We start from the raw sequence: 11,997 nt of genomic DNA on the forward strand, positions 1-11,997 counted from the left end.
CAAATGCATTCAGTCCATCTCTGAGAGTCCCCAAAGGCTGAATTGTCCCAGCATTGCTGAACAATTTTGTCCAAGCCTGAAGTCTCCTCTGAGATGCAATACAGATTCTTAGCTGTAAACCACTTTAAAAATCAGTCAATATGTTATATACTTCCAAGAAAAATTCAGGGTGAGTATCCCAGTGCCAAAAGGGAGGAATTGAAAAATAGCAAGAAGGAATCAGATCCAGGCAAGATCAAAACCCAGCAGAGCAAACATGACACTGTAACTTCATGTCTGGCATACAGGACACAAGCTGATGGAATTTTGGCCTCAAAGGAATTGGGCAGCCCCACTCCTACATCCTTGCCAGCTGCAGACATGTGTCAGCTTTCTACTAGCATAATAAATACCTGAGCTAAATCAATTTAAAAGGAGAAAAGGTTGATTTTGTCTCACAATTTCAGAAGTTTCAATTCATGGTCAGTTGGCACAGTTGCTTTAGGACCAGGGTGGCACCATATATCATCACAGGAACTGTGGCAAAGGAAAACTGTTCATCTCAGGACAATCAAGAAGTAAAACAGAGACCAGATAGGGCTGAGGTCCCAGTATCCTCTTCAAGGGCACACCTCCAATGACCTAACCGACTTTCATTAGAAACCTCTCAATAGTGCCACAGTGCCAAGGTTTTTAATACATGGATGTTTGTGGGGCACTTAAGGTCCTAATATAATACAAGGAGATATGTGTTCACATTTCTATTTGGAAAATAATGTGGTGTCGGTACATTGGATATTAATCAGGCTTGCCAAGTCCTGAAATAACAAATTTATGAAAGCTCCTCTTGGAGATTAAAAGGTATAGTTTTAAGAAAAATGAAAAGTATTTTATGCAATTAGTAAACTTTAAAGAGATTATGACACAGGTTGACAAATTTATAAGGAACAGTGTAAATAAATTCATGAGTTCAGTAGCTGACGGAAATGTTACAAAAGGAAAACATGGGACTATTTATACCTCTGTGTTTAACACAGGAGAAAGTGTGTGTGCCACCACCAAATGCTCTTTATAAGAACACAAGATCTTAAATACCTCCTTTGATTTATTCTTACATTAATTTTCATATATGCTCAGTGAAACATATAGGCCTGCCTCTGTTGAAAGTCAAATGCAAATAAAATATGGGAGATCAGGAATAAGATCATGATATGGAGGAAACATTCATTAAAGACTGAGAAGGGCAGGATCCTTTGGAGACAACCCCAGAAGTCTCAATTCACTGTGTGAGGACTATTATCTCACAAACTGAGTGACAAGCTGGGCTCCGTGGCATATGCCAGCAATCCCAGCGGCTCTAGAGGCTGAGGCAGAGGATTGCGAGTTCATAGCCAGCCTCAGCAACAGTGAGGCACTAAACAAGTCAGTGAGACTCTGTCTCTAAATAAAAATACAAAAAATAGGGCTGGGGATGTGGCTTAGTGCCCATGAATTCAATCCCTGGTTTAAAAAAAAGCAAAACAACTGAGTGACAAAAGCCAAAATTATACATCCATTTTACAAAGAAGCAGTTCTCCCCTCATGGGTAAGTACTTTAGGTTTGTCTAAACCAATGGTTTTTAAATTATGGTGCCTAGACCAGCAGAGTCAACATCAGCTAAAAAAAAAAAAATTGTTAGAAATGCAAATTCTTGGGCACCATCCCAGACTCAGGAAATCAGCTTCTGAATCCAGCAGTTTAGCAATCTCAATTTGAGAACAAGTGATCTAGACCTGTGCTGTCCAGTACTGAGCCACCAGTGGCCACATGTCATACGAGGCATTTGCAATGTGGCCAGTCCAAATTGAGCCATGCTGGCAAGTATAAGATATACAGTGGATCTCAGAAACTTAGTATTGTCAAAGACAAAATTACAACAAATTTAGTTTAAAGATCTCCATTGGTGTGATTTGATTCTAGAATTGCTCAACACTTGACTCTATTGTAAGTGCTACAATAGAGTGAGCAGAAAAAGTTGGTATTATAGAAAGAAAAGAACTACAGAAGGAAGAAATAAAGAAAGAAAAATCAGATTGTTTCCATTTAAGGTGGGGTCAGAGAAACAAAGGAATAGCAAAATCATTGGTTCCTTAACATCAGGTTATTTCAGGTTTGTTTTTTGTTTGTTGGTTGGTTGGTTGGTTTTTGTTTGTTTGGTTTTGGTTTTGGTTTTTGAAAGCAATAAAGCAGAGGGAACTTTATTATTATGCCAGTTAAAACTGACCTGTCTGGGAAATTTGACTATTTTCTCCTTTCTCTCTTCCCCCACCCCGCCTCTTCTCTCTTTCTCTCTCCTTCTCTCCCTAGATTCTAAGGAGGTCAGATGACAATGCAGAATTTTAGCACTTTAGCATGGTTAACTCCATTTTGATTTTTAGTCTGGTCTGTTTGGGTCCTACACAGAGGCTTAGTCCAAAATAACAGTGTCCTGCAATTTTTGTTTAGCAGTACAAACAAAAAGAATATAGAAAAGTTCATTTTTTTATTGATTACATGTTGAAATGGTGATTTGGATAAATGAGGCTAAACAATGTATATTATTAACATCAATTTAATTGGTTTCTTTTTACTTTATTAATCTGTCTACAAGAACATTTAAAGTTACAACAGTAAAGTTACACGTTATGATCAGCTTATAAAGTTGTAAGTTACATTATATTTCTATAGGACAATGTTTCCCTACTCCAAACTTCATAAAAATATAAAAATCACCTCCTCAACATTTCTACAGAAAATTTCATAATTTTTTCTCGGATTTTTTTTTTTTGTGTGTGTGTGAGAGGGGACCCACAAATCAGCACTTTCATTTCTGAACAAGACTTTCACTTGTTAAAATCTGTTTTGGTTAACTTTCACCCCCCCCCACTCCCACCGGACCCCACCCTACCTACCTTTAACCTGGTTCTAACATTTAGAAATACCCAGAATAAGGATAGCTCTTTGCTTCATGATAATTCTTTGATATTTTATAACTTTTGAACCAATGTCATCAATGTGTTTTGTCTTTGCCAGACTGAAAATAACCCCACCAGTCCTATAATGTGCCTATATCACACATGATTTCAAGAGCTTCTGCTGACCTAGTTACCCTCTGCTGAACCTTGTCTTCTTCAGTAACATCCTTCCTAAAGAAAAATTGGTCTAACATTTGGAAGTGGGCCAAAGTAATTCCTGTTTCCCTTTCAGGGAATTTCAGGACATTGTTAGCAGCCCCTCTGGGGGTTATCTAATTCTATAGGGTATGACTTTCTAGATTGCTTTTGACAGACTAGGCAATGCTAAAACTATAGAAATAGGGTTTAAGTTATAGAAAATGGAAAAGAGTGCAAATGTTTTCTGCCTGTAGCTATGTAAAAGGATTTCTATTGGTGACAATTCAAATGAATTTTATGTGGCAGAGAATAAAACCTCAGTAAGTCAAAAGTCTCATTTTAAGTGGATTTAAAATAGTGAATCAAATCAAATATTGGACACAAGTCCAACTTATTTTTGTAATTTTACCTTTTTGAAAATGATGCTCTACCACTAACAAAACAGTGTTCCCAGAATACAGTTTAATGCACAAGATATAGTTTAAGCTCTGTAAACCCTCCATGCTGCCCGTTGACTGCACACACCCTAACTCTACAGCTTTTGAATAACCACATGAGCACTACTGATATTTTGAGTCTGTGGTGAAACCAAAGACTTAGCTCCTTTCTTCATAGATGATACTGTAGCCCAGTTTCCCCTGTGAACTGAGGTTCTCTGAAGAAGCCACATCTATATTAAAGATTCCGCAGACTGAACTTGGACAACCAGACCTTGGTGATTGTGGAGAGATGGAATGTTGAAGATCAAGAACCAAAATTATCTTGAGCTGTCTTAGTTCCTTGAATAATCATTTACTTTCAACCTCTGTATCGGCCCTAGCATCTCCATGACTATTACGTAAAACTTGTGGAAAGTATCACTAACCTTAGCAGACTTCTAGCTTCCACCAACCCTAAGCCTAAGAATCCTATTATATCTGAAAATTATGGAAAATGTTTCCACCCTTTGCTGTAACCCACTTACCTAATGTCTCCACCATTTGTATTTTGATTTATGACTTCCTTTGTTTCCCTATGCCTATAAAAGTACATATAACTTCTTCCATGGTGGAATGGGTCATTCATAATTCATATTTGGCTCAGAATAAACTATTTTCTTTTAAAGCAGAGTTGTTGTTTTGTGTCAACATCTCCATCATGTACCTTTTTATTAAAAGTACAAATAATGGCTTTATATCTATCTGCCTTTTAAATTTAGTGTTGAGAATTTGAGCTCATTATGTCAGCCTGAAGAAGCCCTAATCATGTCATTTAATGTAATATGTCATATTATATTAATTGATTTTCTGATATAAACCAATCTTTTCCTACAGCTAGTTTATTAATAGTTTGTTGATAATTTAAAGACAAGACTGTATGCCTTAATAAGGTCCAAACACCCAGGACCTAACACAGGCTGAAACACATGTCCAAAGGGGCTACAGTGAGGGAGTTCACATTTATGTCTTTATCAAAGTGCAAACAAGATGCTCAAACCACTCAGGCCTCAAGGAGATGTTCAGTAAACTGCATCTGCCTCCACAGTTGAGATGGGAGGGACTGGATCACAAGTGGGAGGCAGGTGGAGAGAAGGCAATGTACATACTGTGCAGTTTGAAACAATTAGGGAGGTGGAGAAGAATAATGCAAAATTATCGACTTTTAAAAATGTAATGTTATATTTCAATAAAATTACTCTCTTCAAAAAAGAAGAATATAAAATTAATAACATAATATTACCAGAGCCCCTTCAAATTTCTTGCAAAGGACACATTGAAAACGATGGGCCCTGAGCCCGGGTTTCTTTAGCTTCCTTCTAAGTCTGTCCTGAAGGACAGAGAAGATCCTCAGTACCTACTAGTGCTGATTTCGTGCACATCTCAAAACTTGATGTAATTCATTTCTGTGACCCCCTACATTTTTACAAAAGATATGTACAAGGCTCCATATCCTTTTTATAAGCACCTATTATTGTTGTTGTGAAACAGTCTGTGACTTACTATATCATTTTAGAAGTCATTTGGAGAATTTAACAATCACGATTCTAACAAAAATAAAGTTTACAAAAACTGTTGACTCAAATAAAAATGTACTTCCCATGCACCTAATTTTTTTTTAGAATCACTTTAAAATTATTCTGAGCTTATTCTATTTTCCCTTTGAAATGTCTCATAGATAGTGATGAAGATTCTTTTTTTTGACCAGGCTTCTAAAACTTCTCCTAGGCTATCTATGTATTTCCTTATAAAATTCAGTTTTAGTGAAAAATCTGATAAGATGATTCAGCAAGAATTTCCTATCTTTGATAGCGGATTGGTTTCCTCATCCTCCCCTGACCACCAGGTGATCACCCTGGCCTGTGTTCAACAAGAATCCTGAAAAGACAGTTTAGTCAAAATCTCCCTTTGTCACTCATGTTTCCTTTTAGTAATTGTCAATCTACTGATTCACCCTCCCTGCTTAGGATATGTGTGTTGATGATGACTTGATAGAATATTGTTATCGTTGCTGCAAGGTGAGTGAACAAGTCTGCGACCTCCCCATGCCTGAGTCCATTTTTCAGCTCAGCCTATTTCTGGAACATTTTATGACTCAGGTAAGCATTTTCTTACAAGTTCAACTCCCCCCACCCAATGACAAGGGAAGCAATCCTATAAAAGTTCACAGAATTTAATGTCATAAACACTTAATAATATGAACACGTGTTCAATAGCAGTAATTTGGAAAATCTCTCCCCTTTGCTCCCACTGTAGCTTGTAGTCAGATGATATTTAAGACCAAATCCCAGCTTTAGCACTTGCTAGCTATGTAACCTTGGTGATTACTTAAGCTTTCTAAGCACACATTTTTCTCATCGATAAGATAAGGATAGGAACAACGTTGCATTACCTTATGTGTGATTATGGAAATAACATATTTAAAAAGTTTAGTACACTACCCAGCATACCCTCAGTGCTCAGAAGAAGGTTAGCTACCATTTATAACATGTCATTTTTTAAAAATTACAATGCCTTTTTAATAGTAACATTGAAGTATAATTTATTTAACACAAAATTTTACATGTTTGAATGTGTACAATTCAATGATTTTCTATATTTACAGAGTTTTGCAATCATCACTATAATTTAATTTTGGATTTTTGTTTTTTGTACTGGGGATTGAACCTAGGTGTGCTTTACTACTGAGCTACATCTCCAGCCCTTTTTATTTTTTATTTTGATACAGGGTCTTACAAAGTTGTTTAGGGCCTCACTAAGTTGCTGAGGCTGGCCTTGAACTCAGCAATCCTCCTGCCTCAGCCTCCCCAGTTGCTGGGGTTATGGGCTTGTGCCACTGTGCCCTGCTAATTTTAGAACATTTTTCTCGGTCTTTTAACATTCAATGTGATCTTGGCTGATGCTTTTTCATAGATCCTCTTTATCAATTTGAAGAAGTTCCCTTCTATTCCTAGTGTTTTTAGTGGGTTTTTTTTTTTATCATGAAAGGGTAGTAGATTTTATTTTAAAAATTTCTGTATCTATTAGATGAACATATAGTTTTTCTTTTTAATGTAATATGTTATATATTAATTGATTTTCTGATATTAAACCAATCTTTTCCTACAGCTAGTTTATTAATAGTTTGTTGATAATTTAAAGACAAGATTGTATGCCTTAATTAGGTCCAAATACCCAGGATCTAACACAGGCTGTAATATATGTCGAAGAGGCTACAGCTGAGGGAATTCACATCCTGCTCTCAGTGAAGCATGCAGAAGCCAAACTAACTTATAGCAAAGAGTCCTCCCTGGACTTATTATCTTGTAGAAATCTGCTGTGTTTTTATTCTGAAGACTACTAAGTACTACTTTCAAACATGATATAAATAATATAAAGACATATTTGGTAAACCAAGAAATATATACAGAAACATATGTGGGCTCTTCATAAATATTGATCGATGATGATGAAATGATATCATATGGGAAGAAAAGTTTTCCCTCTGCCCTCCTAAGTTTGAGAGCTAGGTCTATGAGACAGACTGGCAATGGGCAGGTTTAATGAGAGAAAAGGCACACCCACTTAATTTTTGACATTACATGCATGGGAGATTCCAGGTGGAAAAAAAAAGTGAATACCCCCCCCTCAAAAAAAATGAGATTTGAGAGCTTATGTGCTATATTAATAGAGGAAAGGAGAGGGGATGTAACCCACTTAGAAGAAGCATATGATTTTTAGGAAAGAATGAGTGGACCTTTTGAAGATAGGAGATAGAATAGTTTGTGACTAACCTTTTTTTTAGTGAGGTGTTGACCTCTGGTGTCCTCTCCTGTGAACGGAGTTGATCCCTGGTTCACAAAACTCCCCAGGGTTGCTTATAGACAATTGATTTTATTTGGGACAGTGTCTTTAAGCAGATGGGAGTTCAGAGAAAGCTTCTCGGTGCATTTGCTATTTCTCAAGTGTCTTCTGCTTAAAATGATCAACATACCAAGTGCTATGGTTTGGGATGGTGTGTCTTAAATTCCTTTACAGTCACATGACATATTCTGGTCTCTAACAATATAAAGTGAAGAATGCATAAGAAAAACAAAGAAATGTCTGGGCCTTAAGAAAGATGAGGAAACAGTGATAAACCAAATGTCTGCCCTTACTTTGAACTTGAGATCCTCCTGGCTCAGTCTTCTGGGGTGCTGGGTTTACACCACCATGCCAGGTCTGCTCATTATTATTTTATTGGAGGGGGCAGGGGTGTTTCCAGGGATTATAAGCATTTGTTGATCATTTTCTTGTGGCCAGATTGGAAGGGAACCAAAATACTAAGCTTTCATCCTCATCCCTGAAGGTCAAGGTCTAGTGTAGAAGGCAGAGCGATAAACAAATAATCACATTACATGGTGAAGCACAAAGTGAAGAAATATGCAAGGCTCAGAGGCAGGCCAGAGTGGGTGTAGGAAAGTGGCGAGTGAGAATGTGGAGAAATTGGTCAAATGAACCATAGAAATGTTTTCCACAAATTTACTCCATAAAAAAATCTAAAACTTTTTTATTATGTTATGCTAAGTTTTATAAACATTTATTTAACCAACACTTCTATGGCACTTTACTGCTGCATACCAGCCACTGTTCTCAGCATTCTATAATTATTATTTTGATTAGCAAGGGCTGGGGATATAGTTCAGTGGTAGAGTATTTGCCTAGTAAGCATGAGGCCCTAGGTTTTGCATTGCAGAGCTGAAAACTGCATTTATTCAATTAACAGTCTATTGGAATAGTATTGTTTCCATTCCCATTTTATAGACAAGAACACTGAGTCTCTAGGAGGTTATGTTAAGAAAGAATAGCTCAGATGATGGGTAGGTAGTAAAGACAGGATGCGAACTAAGGTGTTCTAGCTTTCACTTCTGTCTCACGCTGTCATAAGCACTGGAGTTTTAATCAAACATGGTTCTAGAGAAATAATTCTAGAACATTAATGTGCACACAGATTCAGGTTCAGTAGTTTGGTTTTAGATCTGCGATTCTGCATTTCTAACAAACTCCCATGTGATACCAGTGCTGGTGGTTCAAGGACAGTACTCTAAGTTTCAGGAATCTAGGATCAACTATATATTTTCACTTTTTAAAAAATATAATATGCTTATTCATAGATTTTATTTCTCCATATCTTCTGCTCCTTTGTGGGAAAGTGGAAGCAGATGACATACTCTCATGACCACCATGGGTACTTATGGCTCCAACCAATAACCTCTAATACCTGCAAATCTGTGTGTCTGCCATGTCAGTGAACAAGGAGGTTGACTGGCTTTGGTTAGGGTCAGCAAATGCACTAAGCAAAGATTCAAAGGAATGGAGACAGAACCAGGGAACAGGAAGAAAGAAAGTCTGGGAGCAGATACCCCCAAGGAAAGTCGTGTGTGTGTGTGTGTGTGTGTGTGTGTGTGTGTGTTGAATTTTGATTCCAAAACAGATATTAATTTCCAGTCTTTATAAATAAAACATTACATAGGTACACATTTTTTTTGGTCTACTGAAAACTACTGTTATTAATAACATTTATGAGGAGGATGTGAATATCTATGCATCATCACTGGGCATATATTCATCTCCCTTTTGTGAAATAATGAAACTTAAATTGCATCCTTCTTTGACTAACAGAATGGCTTTTCCACAATGCCTCATTTACTTTACAAATTGCAGTTCTTTGCAAGTTGGATAAACGATTGTATAGTGTCCTCATCTCACCTAGGCAGTTTCTCTTTTCCTGGAGTAATGCAAGACTTACCTCCACTCAACAAATTCAAAAGAGTCCTAAAGGCTTTGCAGAGAAAAGTCTTTTTTTTTTTTTTTTTTTTTTTTTTTTTTTTTTTTTTGAGGAATCTGAGTGTATGGATCTAAGAATCCATTCTATGCTGGTGAATTGTTTCTCAATTCATGGCAACTCCCCCAATTTTAAATAAATACATAGTCACAGCTCAAGAAATTTTTTGTATCAAACAATTAATGTGGTAATAGTAGCTAAGATTTAGAGTCTGTCACTTTGCATCTATTAACTTCCTTGTGCCCAAGTACCTATAGGAATGTGATCCACAGACCCTGATTGTTGGGCATCCTAAAATAGTTGTTCAGCTTCTAGTCCTTCTAAATAAAAACACATGTTTCTTGATTCAACTACAACTATTGTCATCCAAGTTGGAAGTGTAAATGGAGCCACCGAGAGCTGGAGCAAATTGACCAGGGTCACACAGTTGGTAAACTTGAGAGCAAGAGCCTGAGGCAAGAAGTAGGGATGCTGAACCAATCTCTCGACTAGACTACCAGGCTTTATTGCCTTTCAAAAGTGAATTATGGGGTTGGGGTTGTGGCTCAGTGTTAACACACTTGCCTAGTACAAGGAAGACACTGGGTTCGATCCTCAGCATCACATTAAAAATAAAATAAAATAAAATAAAGGTATAAATTTTCTTTTTAAAAAAGTGAGCTAAAAAGTGCCATGAAACTAAAAGTGCCTTTATCAAAAATAAATGATGGACTCATTAAGAGGTAAGCTATGCTTTAAAACCAACAAAAGTACAATGTTTAATGAGTCAGCCAAAAGTTTTACTGGTCTGCTGCAGAAAATGCAGTCAGTGTTTTTTGTTTTGTTTTCAACAAATGCAGCACATCCCTGTCCTTAGCCTATGTCCTGTGTTCTCAAGTGGAAAACTGGTTAAGGTGTCTTTGGAACAGTTCCATGAGAAATGGAAGTGGATACTTTTGATAGTCTAATAGAGTTTCAGTTTTTAAGACTGTAAGTTGGAGAGCATGTTAATCATTTTCTATTGCTGTGACAGTTTTATAAGAAGGAAAGATTTATTTTGGCTTATGATTCCAGAGACTTTAGTCCATGGTTGATTGGCTCCATTATTTTTTGGTGAGGCAGAACATCATGGCAGGAAGCGTATGCTAGAGCAAAACTGCTTACCTCATCTCATGGCAGCAAAGAAACAGAGAGATAGAAGAGCCAGGATCTGATGTTCCAGTAGGGTACCTGCCAGTGATCTAACTTCCTTCCACTAGGTCCCACCTCTTTAAGCTTACACCTTTTTCCAATAGGGCCACCCTGGAGATCAAGCCTCCAATGCATGGGACTTTGGAGAATATACCAGAACCAAACTACGGTAGAGAATTTAGACAATGAATAAGGCAAGCTCTGCCCTGGGTAAATTTGACAAGATTAAGCCTCCTCTGCATATAAATCCTCACTTTCAATATTTCCTTTTCCCTTATAAAATCTTTTGAAATCACGCCATGCTGGTAAACAGTAAACATTCAATTAATTGTTCAGAGACAGCTATTTGTAAGATTTTGCTTTAGCCAGGTTTGGTCAGTGGGAGGTAGGAAAACCAGTATATGAGCAGCACAAGAAGACAAAAAAAAAAAAAAAAAAAAAAGACTCTTGTCTTCACTATCTATTTCTGCATAATAAATTACTCCGAAATGTAGGAGCATCAAAACATTGATCATCTCACAGGTTTTCTAGTTCAGAAGTCTGGGCATGGCTGGGATGCATATCTCTGTCTCATGGTCTCTTCAGAGGCTGCATAAAAGGTGTGGGCTAGGGTTGCATCATCTCTAGGCTTGACTAGGAGGGGATCTGCTTTCAAGTTTGTTCACCTGGCTATTGGCAGCCTCAGTCCTTAGTGACTTTGGCCAGAGACATCAGCTTCTTTGCATGTGGGTCCCCCATAAGGCAGCTTACAAAATGGCACTAGCTTCTCTAGGGAAAGGGAGGGGTTGTGAGCATCAAGATGCTCGTGAGTCTTCCATGACTTAATCTTGGAAGAGGTATCCCCTCATCTCTGCTGCATTCCACGGGCCAGGAGGAAGTCACAAAAGCCAGCCTAGATTCAGGGAAGAGATGACACAGGATATGGATACTGTTGGGGCCTCTCAGAGGAAAGAGAAGATGGGAAGTGGCAGAAATCCAACAAGGAAAAAATCTCATCCAACCTTAAGATTATGGTTCTGGATATAAAATCCCTTCTCTAGATAAATCTAAGTCCTAAGAAGTATAAAGTCAAATTACACAAATACGCAAGAGAGTGCTGTCACATTTTCTTCCTATAGATACCACTTCTTGCCTAAGTGTTCCACAAATCCTTGTCATTTTCCTTCCTGGTTGTATAATTCCAACCCTTCAGAATCCCCAAACTGGTGTCCTGTCATTGAGTCCTTTTCAGACACTGTGGATAGAGGGTGACCATAATCATTATTGGGATGCTTTTAGAGTAAATGGGGTATATTTTCAATTATGCCCAGACAATAAGCAAACCAGGATGTAAAGTCATCTTCCTCCAAGGCCGAGTCCATCTTCAAGGATGCCCCTTCTCCCCGCCCTCCATCTTTCTCTCCCCTCCACCCTCCGCCCCACTTCTGTGCTCTTCTT

This window comes from Marmota flaviventris, chromosome 15, assembly GCF_047511675.1.
Source record: "Marmota flaviventris isolate mMarFla1 chromosome 15, mMarFla1.hap1, whole genome shotgun sequence".
NCBI classification, from domain to species: domain Eukaryota; kingdom Metazoa; phylum Chordata; class Mammalia; order Rodentia; family Sciuridae; genus Marmota; species Marmota flaviventris.